This window comes from Physella acuta, unplaced genomic scaffold (assembly GCF_028476545.2).
Source record: "Physella acuta isolate Inbredline_101_S28 unplaced genomic scaffold, ASM2847654v3 ptg000992l, whole genome shotgun sequence".
Classification (NCBI taxonomy): domain Eukaryota; kingdom Metazoa; phylum Mollusca; class Gastropoda; family Physidae; genus Physella; species Physella acuta.
Genome location: NW_026732509.1, coordinates 2,736 through 17,629, shown reverse-complemented (window position 1 = coordinate 17,629; position 14,894 = coordinate 2,736). Strand labels below are relative to the sequence as shown.

The 14,894-nt window shown below is 38.6% G+C and overlaps 1 protein-coding gene across 11 annotated transcripts in view; it reads right to left on the bottom strand.

The window, feature by feature from the left end:
• Nucleotides 1-14,665, bottom strand: part of LOC131954376 (bromodomain adjacent to zinc finger domain protein 2B) — a 71,688-nt gene extending 57,023 nt beyond the window's left edge. For 3 of the 11 annotated variants that reach the window (XM_059318006.1, XM_059318007.1, XM_059318010.1), the window contains exons 1-2: nt 14,509-14,654; nt 13,458-13,655 (exon numbers count right to left, since the gene is read on the bottom strand). The gene's annotated coding sequence lies outside the window, so the exon portion shown is untranslated. Of the gene's footprint in view, nt 1-13,457; nt 13,656-14,041; nt 14,356-14,508 lie in introns of those variants that run through there. The other 8 variants (XM_059318000.1, XM_059318009.1, XM_059318008.1 and 5 more) reach the window with 7 other exon arrangements.
• Between the last annotated feature and the right edge of the window lie 229 nt (nt 14,666-14,894).

Below are 14,894 nucleotides of genomic sequence, written 5' to 3'. Positions count from 1 at the left end.
AACAAGAAGCTGCTTTTAATACAGCAAAAGAGGCTTTGTCTTCTGACACCTTACTAACTCACTATGACCCAGGGAAAAGACTTGTATTGACATGTGATGCTTCACCAGATGGTGTAGGAGCAGTCTTGTCCCACATGGATGAGAAGGGTGACAGACCCATTGCTTTTGCCAGTAGATCTTTGAACCAGGCTGAGAAAAATTATTCTCAGTTAGATAGGGAAGGCTTAGGCATCATTTTTGGTGTTAAGAAATTTCATAAGTTTCTGTTTGGTAGGAAGTTCACCATCTTTACAGATCATAAACCATTGCTAGGGTTATTTGGAGAAAACAAAACCCTACCTGAGCATGCCTCTCCAAGAATTCAAAGATGGGCTATCACACTAACTGCATACAATTATGAATTGAAATACAAACCTGGATCTGAGAATAGTGCAGATAGTCTTAGCAGATTACCTTTAAAAAACCAAAGCCTGAGCTATGTACCAGAAGATGTATTTGTTCTCTTCACTATCATGGATAACTCCAATATAAATGTGAATGATATTAAGAGAGAAACACAAAAAGATGAGTGCTTAATAAAAGTATACGAGTACTATATGAATGGTTGGCCTGAAGAGTCTGTGAATGATGACTTAAGGCCATATAAAATAAGAAATAAAACCCTTTGTGAAGATAATATAAAAGATGGAGAAGATGCAGTCCATTATCAGTCAGAGTTGCCTAAACAAAGTATTTGTAACTTAATAAATGATTATGGTGATATGGCAATTTCAAATGTTTTAAAGAGAATACATTAGTAAGAAGGAATGTGATCATCAAACAACTTTGCTAACATCATTAGCACTTACAGAAACTAAAAGGGTAACATCAAAAGAAGAAAAAGATTTTTGCCATTTAATACACCCACTTCAAATACTGGATCACAGTTGCAAAGTGATATTGTCCAGGATATTACTTTTAAACAGTATTTTTGGTTACCAAAAAGCACTATCAGATTACCTGAAGAAATTGATTAATCAAAGAAATCTATGTCAGTCAAGGATCTGAATAACAGCATAATACTTTCAGATGCCAATTCAAAAATAGTTCCATTAAATCATGACAACTCATGCATTGAAAGAGAATTTGGTGTTAATAAGAATGTGTATCTAAGAAATTATGGGAGAAAGGAAAAATGGATACCAGGTCAAATTGTTCAATGTACAGGACCTGTGCCTTATAAAGTTAAAAATAACTTGTGCAGATAATAAGTGTGAATCTGTCAATCCTACCAAGTCTGATCAGTTCACACCAACTCAGTTTGTTCCACAACCAAGTTCTGTTGATATGAGTGAACCAAGTTGTCTGGAGTCAGAAAATGTAAATTCTGGAGTTAATGATTTAAATCCTAGACCTCCTGAGATAGAGAATCCAGATGGTCAGAATATTGAGTCACCAAATCAAAAGCTACTGAGTAGGTCAAGCAGGACAATCAAAGTCCCAAATAAGTTAGACCTATGATTTTAAAGGTCAAGAGGACTTTGACATTATTGTTTTGTATCTTGATTATGTTGTGGCATATTGTGCATTGTTTGTAAGGATGTAATCTACCATAGTGTTCATGTTACAATATAATTGGTGATTTTAGGATACTATCAATTGTTCTATTGAGAGATGTGTTATTGTGTTCTAAGGGTAAAGGGATGTAATAGATTGAGATAATTGTGAGGTCAAGGGAACTCACTCTTCTGTATTAGTATTATATTTATATTGTTATCTTGAGTGATGTCCCTTGTGCATTTACTTCCGTCCTGTCCGGTTAACAAATAAAGCTGTTTACATGCTCATGGCTTCTGTCTCCGTTGTATTCATAATCTACCTCAGGGGGAGTCCAATTTTTACCGGGGGACAAACTTTCGATTTCCACCCCTCCTCAAACTTTCGATTTGCACTCCGCCCCCCTCAAACTTTCGATTTGCACTCCCCCCCCCGTCATACTTTATATATATACCGAGGGGTCTATGGGGGGGGGGGGGGGTTATGACCCCCCTGCCTACGCCACTGATCTTAAAATAGCATCAGAAAAGTTGTACCTGCGAGTATCAATTATCATGTTGAACTCGCCACACTAGGTACCTGGCCTGTCTTAAAACCGTAACCAAAAGGTCATTGACCCATGGTCGACCCATGGTCGAAAAAAACTGATTAGAGTAAAAATCCACTTTGACAATGTGATTTCACTGACCACTGGTCGGAAAAAAAAACTGATTAGAGTAAAATTTCACTTTGACAATGTGATTCTTAACTTTAAAAAAAGCAAAACCTAAAAAACCTAACAAAAAAAACACATTTTTGCGACGCTTAGCGTGGTTTGAAACTGTCAATGTCACTTCTATTTATTAAATATTTACAGAATAATTTTTTTCAATTATACAATTATAAACATAGGTCTATAAGAGCATACTTGTATATAAAAAGAAAATAAAAAAATATATTTTTTAGTCTAATGATACACCACCATTTATTTAATTATATATTAAAATAGTTTGGCAATTAGAAAGCAAGAGAGCTAAACTGTATAACATTAGATGGTATCAAACATTAGATAGTATTAATATTTTGGATTTTTTTTACTAATTAGAATTCAGAAACTCCCAAATACTTAAAAAAAAAAACGAATGCCATTTCAACGCAATAACTATCATTAATTCAAAAATTAATTACAAAATTGATGATGTCGAAGTTCCTGCTACGTTGGCATTGTCGTCGGATTAGGGGACCTATGTGTCAGGTTTGAAGCAAATAGGTACAAGATAAGTGAGTAAAATTTCGTTGGAAAGTTTTAACCCATGACGAAGGAAGACTAGCGTGGAGAATCAAGTAAAATTAAAAGGTTATTTTTACTAAACTAAACGGAAATCTCCGTTTAGAAAAAATAGTGCGCGTTTACTTTTTTGTTTGCTTTAAAAATGTAAATGCAATTTAAGTTCGGTATTTTTTATTGTTCTTGTTTCATTTGTTGTTTTCAAGAGTACAAAAATTAGAATTATTATAAAACCTGTTGATAATTTTTTTTAAATATTTTAAATGAAATAAAATGTGGTGAAAATAACAAAGATTAACATGCAGTTTAGAAATAACAATAACAAATATTCGAAGATGGACACAGGGACGTCTAGAGATGGACACAGTGACGTCTAGAGATGGACACAGGGACGTCTAGAGATGGACACAGTGACGTCTGAAGATGGACACAGTGACGTCTAGAGATGGACACAGTGACGTATAGAGATGTACACAGTGACGTCTAGAGATGGACACAGTGACGTCTAGAGATGGACACAGTGACGTCTACAGATGGATACAGTGACCTCTAGAGATGGACACAGTGACGTCTTGACACAGGGACGTCTAGAGATGGACACAGTGACGTCTATAGATGGACACAGTGACGTCTAGAGATGGACACAGGGACGTCTAGAGATAGACACAGTGACGTCTAGAGATGGACACAGGGACGTCTAGAGATGGACACAGTGACGTCTAGAGATGGACACAGGGACGTATATAGATGGACTAGGGACGTCTAGAGATGGCCACAGTGACGTCTAGAGATGGACAGTCTAGAGATGGACACAGTGACGTCTATAGATGGACCCAGTGACGTCTATAGATGGACACAGTGACGTCTAGAGATGGACACAGTGACGTCTAGAGATGGCCACAGTGACGTCTAGAGATGGACACAGTGACCTCTAGAGATGGACACAGTGACGTCTAGAGATGGACACAGTGACGTCTAGAGATGGACACAGTGACGTCTTGAAACAGTGACGTCTAGAGATGGACACAGGGACGTCTAGAGATGGCCACAGTGACGTCTAGAGATGGACAGTCTAGAGATGGACACAGGGACGTCTAGAGATGGCCACAGTGACGTCTAGAGATGGACAGTCTAGAGATGGACACAGGGACGTCTAGAGATGGACTAGGAACGTCTAAAGATGGACACAGTGACGTCTTGAGATGGACACAGTGACGTCTAGAGATGGACACAGTGACGTCTAGAGATGGACACAGTGACGTCTAGAGATGGACACAGTGACGTCAAGAGGTGGACACCATGGCGTCTAGGTATGGACACACGAAATGTTTATATATTGGATACACATGCTCGTCTACACAAGAGATGTATAAGCTATCAATTACAGAAGTGGACGCAAGCCCGTTTTCTATGCAGACACATGACGTTCGCTGCCAAGAAAGAATGTTGTATTCAACTCTATATTACATCGCAGACATATTGTATTTATATCTACATTACATCGCAGACATGTTGTATTCAACTCTATATTACATCACAAACATGTTGTATTCAACTCTATATTACATCACATACATGTTGTATTTATACCTACATTACACCGCAGACAAATGTATTTAAATCTACATTACACCACAGACTTATAAGTAACTTCAGATATCGTTACATTTTGAGGTATCGATATATTCTTCCATCACGATACACCCCTCACTTTGTACTTATGTAAAATACATTTCTCTCGCTGCTAATGTGAAGTAATGATCACACACGGAAAGATATTGATATTATTAGGGCGTGAGGCGGGTAGGGTAGGGGTGGGCTGAATGAGGTAATCTTGCCCGGCATGATACATATTTTTTTTTTAACTGAAGGGGACGCTCAAACGAAATATCCTTCCATCTTGTGTATAGTGTATTGTTTGGGATGTAGGCCCACTAGAGGAAAGGATGTATAAGTGGTGTAGGGCCATTTGTGGAAGAGATATATATGATGTGGGGCCATTTGTGGAAGAGATATATATGTGATGTAGGGCCATTTGTGGAAGAGATATATGTGATGTAGGGCCATGTGTAGAAGAGATATATGTGATGTAGGGCCATTTGTGGAAGAGATATATATGTGATGTGGGGCCATTTGTGGAAGATATATATGTGATGTAGGGCCATTTGTAGAAGGGATATATATGTGATGTAGGGCCATTTGTGGAAGAGATATATATGTGATGTGGGGCCATTTGTGGAAGAGATATATATGTGATGTGGGGCCATTTGTGGAAGAGATATATATGTGATGTAGGGCCATTTGTGGAAGAGATATATATGTGATGTAGAGCCATTTGTGGAAGAGATATATATGTTGCTTACGTGTGTTGATGTCTGTGTGTTGTTAATTGTGTGGTAGTCTGTGAACAAGCGTAGGTAATGTGGTGTGTGATATGAGTGCGGCTACACTATGATCCTGTGCATAGCGCTGACCACACTATCCCTTCACATGCCGAGGTCACGGAAACAGGTGAATTGTACACTCTGACTCTGGTCATGTGTGCACCATTGGTTTGTTATGTTTAACACACTCAGGTGTACATGGAACCATAACGTCATACATACGTCATATTACACCTATACTCAGGGGGTTAAAACGGTGCGTAACCAAAGCTGTAGTTTACAGTACTACTAAAAGTGTATCTATATGCTGGATGCGGTGTTACTACAAGTATATGTGTGGGATACCTACATCTGCCGTCATCACCCTTCCAAACGAAGGCACTAGAGCAGCAGAATGTGCTGAAATGAACTTTTTTATTTTTTTAAATCTAACTGTATTTGATCTGATGAAAACTACCCGCTTGTACAGGTACCCAGTGATGAGTACAGTGTGAAAGGGGGGGGGGGGATAAATTAGCACGGCGCGTGCTAGCGGCGAATTGTTTTAAAACTACACGGACACAGGTCTACACCTCCCCCCTTCCCTCCACCAGCCCGTACATTAAAGTACCAAACAGGTTTAACAAACGCTTTAATTCTGCGCCGAAGGTAAGGCGAGGGTCCGATACAGGCTAAAGAATGATGTGTTGCGGTGTGTGTGTGTCAAGAGCTAGTCAGTTTCAAGTTGAAGATCACCGCACAGCGCTTGTCTCGACGACGGTTTTTCCAAAAACACTACTGCTGGTGGTACTAAATATAAACTACCGCCCCACCCCCCTCACAACGGCACTAGTAAATCTATAATATAAGCGGGCTGAGCGTGTGTCAGTCCTTCCTTCCTTCTGTCATCGCTATAGCTTTTGGAACCATAAAAGTAAACATTCGCACCATGCAGTGCTTTTCAGTGCACCGCAGTGTCTTATTATAAGTAATAGAGTAGGGTTTGTTTATATAGCGGCATAGAGCTATTTTATAATTGCCACGGTTTTTACTCTTTCGCATAACGTCAAGAAAATATTAAATACACGCAAACTGCTAAAACGTATTAAAAAGATTAATGTCAAATATCATTTTCGTTTAGGTTCCCAGAAAAAGTGGATACATTTCCATAAAAGTAGGTCGAAAAAACTAATTAATTCAACTTTTTTTTTGTGGTAATTTTTTCAAGGGAGGTAATTTGAAAATATATTTAACTCAACAATAATTTAAGTTAATCTTTTTTTTTATTACTACCGCATTGATTAGTCTATGTTAAGGTTCATAATTAAAAGAGAAAAATGTTAAGATTATTTATACTATTTTCTAATTAGTCTATCATTTCTCAAAATCACTATTTTTTGTTTTTGTTTTTTGGTGTTAACAGATGGTGAAATTTTATAATTATAGTATAGAGAATGCTGGAAAGACTCTCTCTAGGCGCGGACGCCTGGGAAAAGCGTGTTTTTCGGTGGTAATTCTAATTACATTGCCAATGTGTTTTCTTAGAACCATAAAAGTAAACACCACTTGCCGTACATTCATTTGCATCGCATTGTTTTATTGTAAGTTATGGAGTAGGATCTATTTATGTGACTTAAATTTTTAATGTTGGAAAGGCTGTCTTTGGGCGCGGACGCCTAAAAAAGCGTGTTGTTTGGTGGTGATTCTAATGTTGTGGTTGTGTTGTTGTTTTTTTTGGTTGTGTTGTGGTTGTGTTGTGGTTGTTTTTTGGTTGTGTTGTGGTTGTTTTTTGGTTGTGTTGTGGTTGTGTTGTGGTTGTGTTGTGGTTGATTTTTGGTTGTGTTGTGGTTGTTTTGTGGTTGCGTTGTGGCTGTGTTGTGGTTGTGTTTTTGTTGTGGTTGTGGTTGTGTTGTAGTTGTGGTTGTGGTTGTGTTGTGGTTGTGTTGTGGTTGTGTTGTGGCTGTGTTGTGGTTGTGTTGAAGTTGTGGTTGTGTTGTGGTTGTGTTGTAGTTTTGTTGTGGTTGTGTTGTGGTTGTGATTGTGTTGTGGTTGTATTGTGGTTGTGTTGTAGTTTTGTTGTGGTTGTGTTGTGGTTGTGTTGTGGTTTTGTTGTGGTTGTGTTGTGGTTGTGTTGTGGTTGTGTTGTGGTTGTGTTGTGGTTGTGTTGTGGTTGTGTTGTGTTTGTGGTTGTGTTTTTTGTGTTTGTGTTGTTTTTGTTTGTTTTGTTCTTTTCCAAAGTTGGTACATTTAAAAAAGATTTACCGTGGCGGAGCACGGGATGCAGCTAGTAAATAATATCCGTATAGTTGGTGTTTTCTAGGCGGTGCGCGAGTGTGTATGCGTGTGGACGCGGGGGAAGAAAAACAAAGCGGATAACAAACGTTACGGTTGATTTGATGTTACCCCGTTTAACAGAGGCTAAATATAAAAAAAAAAGTCCCAATGACGGTTGATTTGATGTTGCCCCGTTTAACAGAGGCTAAATATACAAAAAAAGTCCCAATGCTAGAGTAATTTTTTAGCCCTTTTAAAAATAGAGAAACTATTAGTATTTTTTAAAAGGGTTAGCTGAAGGCTAGAAGTCTAGCATTAGTATCGTTAGCAAACTAAGCCGATTGAAAAGTATTCAATACACCTATGTTTATTTTGGACTAAAAAGTAACGTGTTTAAAAATGTAAAACGTCATTTCTATAATTCAATAGAGTGACCTAATGTTAACGATAAAATAGTTGAATTGAAATAAATTGATTAAAGTAAGATTTCTATTATACCAGTTGTAAAAAAATGAGTTATTTTTACACGACAGTAATATGGGATTGGTGTTTATACGTGTTGAACGAAGTGGAAAACTTTGCTGCTGTTTTGTGTTTGTTCCGGGTCATTGATGATTGTCGAACCTGTAGAGATTGTATTTTTTTAGGGTGGAATCTTGGTTTGTGTGATTGGTTAGTGGCGGGGGTGTGTGTCACTGGTAGCGGGAAGGTAGTGACACTGGTAGTGGGAAGGTAGTGTCACACGTAGGCTTGGACAAAGTTGGTGAGAATGACATGAGTTAACACAGTATAACATTCGTTGATATTCGCGTGATACCTCAGAGTTAGTGTAAAACTCAGGCCATCTTGATGTAAGGTACATTTTGGCAAATTAAAAACCAAACCAATGTAATCGTTAAGTTAGGGAACCAAAGCAATGTAATCGTTAAGTTAGGGAACCAAAGCAATGTAATCGTTAAGTTAGGGAACCAAAGCAATGTAATCGTTAAGTTAGGGAACCAAACCAATGTAATCGTTAAGTTAGGGAACCAAACCAATGTAATCGTTAAGTTAGGGAACCAAACCAATGTAATCGTTAAGTTAGGGAACCAAACCAATGTAATCGTTAAGTTGGGGAACCAAAGCAATGTAATCGTTAAAATAGGGAACCAAACCAATGTAATCGTTAAGTTAGGGAACCAATACAATGTAATCGTTAAAATAGGGAACCAAACCAATGTAATCGTTAGGGAACCAAACCAATGTAATCGTTAAGTTAGACAATAAACATGCCTACCACGGTGTGGGGTTACCTGGGTGGTTGTCAAAACTTGTAAAAGATATAAACCTCGCTTTAAGGCTCGTCAAGAATGCGTATACTGAGTTTTAGAGATCCACCTTTTTATAGTGTTGTAGGCCTAGTTGTTTATGTGCAGTTGGATTAAGCTTAGGTTTAGGGGTTACTTGTTTTATTTTTAGTGAGGTTAGTGGGGGAAAGCTAAGCCGTGCTGTTGTTTTTGTTAGACAGATCGTGTAGCCCCGGCGATGGATTAATTAGTAACTGACAAGGGGGACATTCATTCGTGTAGGGCGTATATGGGCTCAAATGTTAGATAAAAGGTGTACACAGCTCTAGGCTTCCGTAGGTCGGTGTGGACTGTGAATAGTAAGGGAGGCAGGCTGATGGGACTGTGGTGTTAGGCTAATAGGCCAATGTATGGCTAAGCATTTGCTAAAGGGTGTTTAGTGTTAGGCATAGCGCTGACCAGATTATCCCTCTCTGTGCCGAAGTCATTGAAATAGATTCACTCTACTTCATTTACACCATGTTTCTCGGATACGTAAGGGAGGGGGGGGGGGGGGTTTGATGACGATGATGGTTATGTGTAGGTTCATGTGCCAGTCAAAGTATCTTGTTTGACATCTAGGCAACATTAAAGATACGGCGAGGTATCTATGTGCCTGTGTTCGTGCTGCCTGAAGTTAGGATAGAGGGAACTTAAAAGAAATTCTGGAGACACGAATAGGATGGGCTACAACTGGGGACAGTTACTGAAACTAAGGGAAACTATCGACAGTTACATAAAGTTACAGGAACTGGGTACAGTTACATAAAGTTATAGGAACTGGGTACAGTTACATAAAGTTACAGGAACTAGCTCAAGTTGTCTAGGAGTCTATTGTCGTCGGCCTTGTCACTTGTCCAAGTGGGACGACATGGTGGCTACTACTAGATACTAAACAAAAGAATCATCGATATAGATATAGGATTATGAGAAGAACCAGATTAAATTTATAGCTCCCTTTCTAGCCTGATGGCCCTTTGGGGTAAGTGAAGTAGAGTTTACCTGTTTCTGTGACCTCGGCATTTGAAGGGGTTGTGTGTTCAGCACTACGCCAAGCCGCCTTTAGTTTCTTAAAGGACGCTGTACATTTTAAGGAAAGGGTGAGGCCTACATGCAGGGGCTTTATTATTTACGAATATGATTTATGACTTGAGGCTAGGAGTTCATCAGTTTTACGGTTTCGGTTTGTTCTACGGGCCAGGGGTTCATGAACTCAAGGAAACGGTTAAGCCTATGGGCTAGCGATTCTTCTAAGGAAACGGTTAAGCCTAATATCACAGTTATCAAGCTGCTATGTCAGTAACGTCTGAGTAACCGGTCGATTGCCCGTACCCACGGAGACTCTCTTTGTACATATTTCTTTATCTCTGAGAGACGATTAGGATTCCGCGAGCCCCCAACGAATATGTGGGTACGGCGAATCGATACGAACCTTGAGTACGGGCCGGTGTGCGACAAAGTGTGAGCACTAGGACAGGCTCGGCGACACCGGTGTGCTGACTCACGCAGGGTGTGTGTGTTGGTTTGTGACCGGTCACGTGACAGGGTGCCTGATTGTGGGGGGGGGGGGGGGAATTTATGTTTTTTTTTTTTTTTTTTTTTAAATCTAAGGATAGATCAATTAGTTAAATAAAATCATAATTGAGCATGTGTATAATAGACCTACCCAACACACATAGGTGTGTCAGAGATAAACAAAATAACACATTATTTAGGCCTACAAACTCTTGTATATGTAACTGTGTACTAATTCAAAGCAATAGGGAATATCAATGAGTAAGATGCCTAAATATTAAATAAGTTTTCATTTGTATAACAAGTATTAAGTGAAACAACCATACAAGTTGCTATCTGTTTAGCCAATCAACATAGGATTAGTGGATTAAAGCTAAACCTAAGCTTATTTATTACTACTTAACCCTATTTCATGTATATCTAGACCTTGGGTGGTTAGACTAGTTACCTTTAATTTTTCTAAACAGCATTAAAGTAAATAGGCTAGGCTTATATTTAAATCTTAACTCATTATGATGTGTGTTCTTGGTTTAACCATATCACATATATATGAGGCTAACCCTAACCTCACTTAACCACATGTTTATGGCTCATATGTTACCCTAGATCTTCTAGATCTAAGTCCAAATCAGTATCAATAGGTCTGTAGACCTATAGACCACTATATGGCCTTTTTTTAAAAAACAGACCTGATTATTCTAATCAATGCAAACATTATGTTGTGTGCCCTTGGCTTGTACATACAACACATCATCAACTAACTCAACACATCATCAACTAACTCAAACTCGACTTAATTAATACTGTCCCATAAAAAGTCACTAATTAACTTCAATCACTGAACAACAGTGAACTAAACAGTGACTAAACAAAATACCTACAACAGTACCTACAACAGTACAATGGCACTAAGCCTAGGGTAAAGGAGGGCGTTAAGAGCTGTGTGGTATTAAGCCCCAATCAACACCCCACCCCCACAAAACCCCAAATAACACTGCTAATCTACTTCTGAGGTAACAACCACTGCTGTTCTTTGATAACAGAGAAGCAGAAGATTCATTTTATGTAATTTATGACCCACTTGGTCCAATAGGGAGAGAATGAGACAGGATTTAATCCCACTGCTCTTTCCCTAAAATTTCTCATCTCAATAAAACCATTTTGTGAACTTTTTTTCCAAATCGACATAACTTGGGAAACTTCACTTTGTAATAAACCAAATGAGTTTTTCAAGCCCATTCTTTGTTCCTGTATTAGAGCATTGGTTGTTGTACATTTTAACACTATTTTTATAGCTATGGCTAGAATAGTTTTATTTTGGTGAATTTGTTTTGCACAGTGATTATTGGTGCAAAACAAAATGGCCGACATTTGTCCCATTTTACCATGCTATAAAGTTTTTATCATTATCAGAGTAAAACTTGACTGATCATTGCCATAATGGTTTTATTTTTTAGATAATAACTAAATCTACATGAATACATTAATTTTGTCCACTAGCTTGCCTGTTTAGAAAAGTTATAACAGATACTGTTATGTGGCTCTTGAAACCCTAAGTGCAAGTTTCTCATTTATTAGACCACTGAATATGACACTGGTATAGGAATAGTTAACACAAAATGTATTAATTGTTAAACAGACTTGTGTCTAAATGATAGAAATACAATTCTAACCTGCTAAAAAGTAAATATTAAGCCATCTGATGTTAGCAAGGTAATTTTTAAAATGGTACACGTACCTATTACCCCTAAGGGGCAATACAGCCGACTCAGCCCCCACCTGTTTCTAACCAACCATAAAACTTCTAATCTCTATATAGGTAACAGGAATAAATGTTCTTAGGTCTCAGCCAATCTGGGGTGGTATGTAATGTAGTTTATGACCCTCATGGTCCAGCAGGGAAGTAAACAGACACATTAATACCACTGCTCCCCCCTTACAATTTCTTACCCCCATGATACCCAGCCCCCACCAGTTTCTGGCCCACCATAAAACTTCATCTCTTTGTAGGTAACATGGATTACAGTTACAGATCTCAGACAATCTGGGGTGGCATGTTATGTAATATATGACCTTCATGGTCTAGCAGGGTGGAGACCAAAGAGGAATCAGTACCACTGCTCTCCCCTCACAATTTCTCACCTCCATGATAGCCAGACCCCACCTGTATCTAACCCACCATAAAACTTCATCTCTTTGTAGTTAACATGGACTAAGTTCTTAGATCTCAGCCAACCAGAGATAGCATCTCCTTATGTAATTTATGGCCCTCAGGGTCCAGCAAGGAGAAAAAAGGGGAAACCAGTACCACTGCTCTCCCCTCACAATTTCTCACCCCCATGATACCCAGCCCCCACCTGTATCTAACCCACCATAAAACTTATCTCTTTGTAGGTAACATGGACTTAGTTCTTAGATCTCAGCCAACCAGAAATAGCATCTCCTTATGTAATTTATGGCCCTCAGGGTCCAGCAAGGAGAACAAAGGGGAAACCAGTACCACTGCTCTCCCCTCAACATTTCTCACCTCTATGTCATGTTATGTAATGTATAGCATTAAGGCAGATTAGTTAGTACCACCCCTTTTACATACAAGAATGTTAACTCTGGACAGCTACACACTAGTAGTATACTAGCTACACACTAGGCATACTAATGTGCTATCTGTAAACTACTAGACTTTAGGCCCTATGTACACCTGCAATTGTATCAATTGTAGACTGGGCCCATTGGGGCCTAGTGATAGCTAGTATCAGTTAAAGTGTGTGTACACAGCTTTAACTATTTTGGGGTTAGAAATTAATTATTTCTATTGCGGAGTTAGTCTAAACTAGGAGATAATACTTATTGCCCCATTGCCCGGCTCCTATCACCCCAAATGCTGATTTCGGGGGTATGACAATAAATGTTCAATTAAACCCATTTAAAGTATATTTAATACACTTTGTTATTATTTTTATATTGTGTAAGATATGTTAGAATAATTTTGCCATATTTTCAATACTAAAAAATTCTTAGATTAGTAGAAATCTTTAAAAATGTACAGTTGCTAAAAAGTGTGGCTCTTAACGCCCTCCTTTACCCTAAGCCTTACCAAAACTAATCTAAAATGTCAACACAAAATTGATACAATAAACAAATAACAATACACACAAATCTTCTAATGTATATACTCACCAGTCACAAGAAGAAAATATCCCAATGTTCATTCAGAATAAAACAAAATCCCGATTGGTTCAGTCACAGCAAAAATGAACTAATCCCTAACAATATTAATTATTATTAAAACAATCACAATAACCTCATGCTAATTACTATAAATTAGGCTAATTTCCCAATTTCAGTTAGTATTTCTGTGTAAATTCTACGAGTCAGCTATTAATTTAAAGAGAGAAAGAAAAAAAAACAATCACCAAACCGCTAGAGCGAACTATGAAAACAACACATCTAAACTACACACCAAGAACCTACGCCTGCTGTTTTCCACTAGTCTTCAACATTTAACCTAAAGCTATAAATAAAAAAACAGCCGGTTCTAACACAGAACGCCTGTCGACTATCTGAAGCTGGCTACATCATGGTACCAGTCACAAAAGATGGGTAGCTTATGCAACAATTAGGAAAAAATTCAAATCCAAAAACTAGACTCAAAAACCACGTTTTCTCTATAACAAAACCAAAACAACACCACGTGACAATCTAGGTTAAAACAAACGATGAAAACAGCGACGAGAGAACGTGAATAAAAGCACACGACGCACCTCGAACAAGTCTCGGCGAAAATAGATGTATCCACAGATAAAAATGGCTAAGGAAGAAACTAATGGTCAATACTGCCTGACTCGTTGAAGGCAGCCGTGCCGAGTCTTAGCGAGGGCACTAGACAACATTTTCTACACTAACCACATTGATTCCGGGTCAAATTATGACAAAACACACATCAAAACACACGTTGTGTTATAACGCAACTACTTCTAACACATTCATCACAGAAAGAATCCTCCAATTATGTGAAAACCGGTCGCAAACGAGGGCTGACACGGCTAGTGGGTAGCGTGGCGGTGTAGGCAGTGTAAACGACGAATAGACGCGCTGTTTTATCCGATTGAAAAACGCATGAAAACACCGATATCAATAGCCGTGTCAATACCCCCCACCCCCCACCTTCGAAACTAGGTTACAATCGCGCACATGTTTATCACTAATTAACACAAACTTGACCACGAACCTGTGCCGATTTGAAAGATCCATCCGTTTTAACGGTTTTCCTAGGTGAGAAGAAAGAAGATTCGGTTGGGCTGGGAATCAGACCCAAGTGTTTCGGGTTGAGCGCATGTGGCACAAGTCGTGACGTCACGCAGCATAGCAAACAATGCCGCCAGTCCGTCTATCAAGAATACTGGATAGATGCGCCGTTATGATTCAAGTGTGGTTTATGTGTATTTTTAAATGCGTTTTTTTTTATTAAACTAGAGTTGGTTGTGTTTTGATTAAGAAGGTTGGCTTATTAAATTGGGAAGTGTTTAAGTTGGATTAAAGGTCGAAAGCGAAAGGGTCAGTAAACGGTGTGAATCGGAAGCAATAAAAACAATTTATGTAAAGTTAGTTCGGTGG